The following is a 2,911-nucleotide window of genomic DNA, read 5'->3' on the forward strand; positions in this document are numbered from 1 at the left end:
AAAAGAAAAATCTTAAAAGAAAAGTATGCACGGATCTTAATATAAGATCTCACTAATATAGCATCAACTGAGACATAACCAAGTCTCAGTCAACTGAAATTTAACAACACTGCAAATAGCAGTCTCCCAAAGTTTTTGGTCTTGGACTGCCAATTTTCCACCCTGGTTGGTTGAGCCTCCATCGACATGTACTCAGGCTTCCTATGTTGGTGCCTCTGGATTGAGATACAGGAGTAAACCAAGCCACTTTTTTTAGTTTTTATTAAGTCCGTGCCTGCCAAGCACCGATTTGCTTTAGTGCAACCATCTTGTAGGAGCCATGCCGGCTAAGTGGTCATCCTCCATGTGATTTGGAACACATGAAAAAAGGGGAACCGAAGGATGGATCGCGGCTAACCTACATCGAAGTGGCAAATATGGCCCTTGAGGATATGCGTCAAGGTGAGGTCATTGGCGTGATTCCCGCATAGTGCCCTTTTTCTTTAGTTTGTTCCCCTAAGAAACATCTTTCCTCTTGTAAATGCATGTTTCTCCGAGTAGGGTGTTTCGGTGGCCAGACTCATCTGCACCCGGTTAGAAAAAATTCAAAAAATTACAATTTTTTTGTGCGGTAGACGATTTGATGCGTGAGGCCCGCTCCAAATTTCAAATCATTTGGACATCTGAGCAGCTCTCAGCAAAAAAGACAAATCGGGCCAAAACAGTACAAGAACAGTAAACATTTTTACAGACCCCCAATTTGTCTTTCTTGCCGATAGCTCCTCAAATGTCCAAATGATTTGAAAATTGGAGCGGACCTCACGCATCAAATTGTCTACCGCACAATTTTTTTTGGATTTTTTATGATTTTTTTAGTATTTGTTTTGATTTTTTTCGTCAGCGTGGGTGCACATGAGTTTGGGTGCAGAGATGGATTTTCGTGTTTCTCCCTTCTATCTTAATGAAAAGGCAACGCTTTTGCCGGTTGCTTGAAAAAAATAAATCACCTTGTGAACTTGTAAAAATCATCACTGCAAACTCTATCTACCTTTTCCACTGCTGTATATGCATTTTTTCTTTTAATGATGCGTGGGCACATTTCTCGAAACCGCAACTCTCCGATTTGAATGAGTTAGTTAAGATGTATCATGTATATAAGCCTAGAAGATTCACTTGTACTCCCAAAGAGTCATGAAGCCGAATCTTTTTGACTTTGGTGTCCATGTTCTCTTCGCATCGTCTCTTCTGCAAGCAAAAAAGGCCACATGAACTGCTAAGTGAGATTCACACTGCGTTTCTTTTGCGCCCCACCCCCATAACTAATATAGTAAAGTACACATGCATTGCACGCACGAACTTAAATAACCAAAGTAATGGATGAATAATGACATATCACATTATAACAGGTAACACATGTATGTTTGGAGTCATATATGCATATGTATTTGTAGATTTAATTCTCGTAGTTCATCCCCTTGAAAATCAAATTATAGCTACAAAATACTCGAAGACTGGACGATATAATACTACACAAACACATGAGAAATATATCCACCATAATTATTTTTGAGTAATTCTACAGAACGGATTCAACGGATTGTAATTAGGTGACCGTTTTTGATTGGAGATTAGGAGGGAGGCGCGGCTCATCCCCATGGAAATCACGTGTGGGGGGGGGGGGGGGGGGGGATTAATTAGCGTTGAGATGCCTGTATTCCTCCGTGCGTCTAGGATCATTGATTATCTTTAGGTATTCCATATTGCAATTTTGAGTAGCTAGTACTGCATCTTCAAAGACAAATGGAATTTTTGAATGATATGTCATAGCCTTGAACGAAAAAAAAACATAAATTCAAAGTCAAGAGCAATTCTTTCAGGGGAAAACAAACTTGGCGGAATATATGGCCGAGTGTAGAACAAATGAGAAGTGCCTTTGATTTGAGGTTTTTGCATATTGTGCATTGTAATTCATAAAGTGAAGATCGGAGTGGTAGCTCGAAGAAAAATGTTGAATAATTGAAGTATGGAATATTCTAGAACAAAGGATGTTTGTGTTTTGACGTTTGTGCATATTATTCGTTGTAAATTATAAAGTCTAAAAGAATGGTAATACATACAGAGGAATTGTTTTGTAAAATTTAAATGGAAGATTTTAGAACAAAGAGGAAGTTGTTTTGAGGTTTGTGCATTGTGATTAAGCTCAAACATGGAATCTTCTACATACTACACATGGCAAAACCTGACGGAGTGAAGAAGATATCCGACAACCAACATTGCTCAGATTTGTTACCTTTATACCGTCGAATTGACTTCATCCAACAATAAATATTCAAAGTATAGATATAGATGTTCTAGGCTCCGACCCAATGAACTATTTGAATGCCAGTCAAATTCTCAAAATTAATGAGTCAGTTTGACAAATTGGACGTAGTCCATTTCTCCAGATCAGATGAACCAAGTGTCGTTTTCTTGAGGACGGGGTGGGTGGGGTGAGGTGGTGTGGGGTTGAGCAGAGACGCGAGGTTCTTGAGTCGTGACCTTTGCCATGCTATTGCCTTGTTGGTTGTTGCTACAAAAAGTCTCAAATCCTGGGAAAATTGTGGTGGAGCTCAGGCTTCACGACACGCCTTATCTAGCCATCCATTTTCTACATCATGATACATGTAGGCATTTTCTGTCTTTTTAACCCCTTGTCGGCGGGCACACACAGGGTGAGGAACCCGAAGGAGAGTGGGGTCGGTGGGAGGCAGTAGGAGAATTGGCTCCCGTACGTCGCCGCCTTCTGCGACAGGAACGACTGCACACCGCTGCCGAGCTGAATGAGGCTGTCAAGCCTAGGGTTGAATGCATCCGTGTGGTTGCAGCCGAATTGGAAGCCTTTGATGGCTTTCGAGCCGGTTAGTGCGAGGGTGTCAGAGGCGTAGCTCCCTAG

Source organism: Triticum aestivum, chromosome 3D, assembly GCF_018294505.1.
Source record: "Triticum aestivum cultivar Chinese Spring chromosome 3D, IWGSC CS RefSeq v2.1, whole genome shotgun sequence".
NCBI lineage: Eukaryota > Viridiplantae > Streptophyta > Magnoliopsida > Poales > Poaceae > Triticum > Triticum aestivum.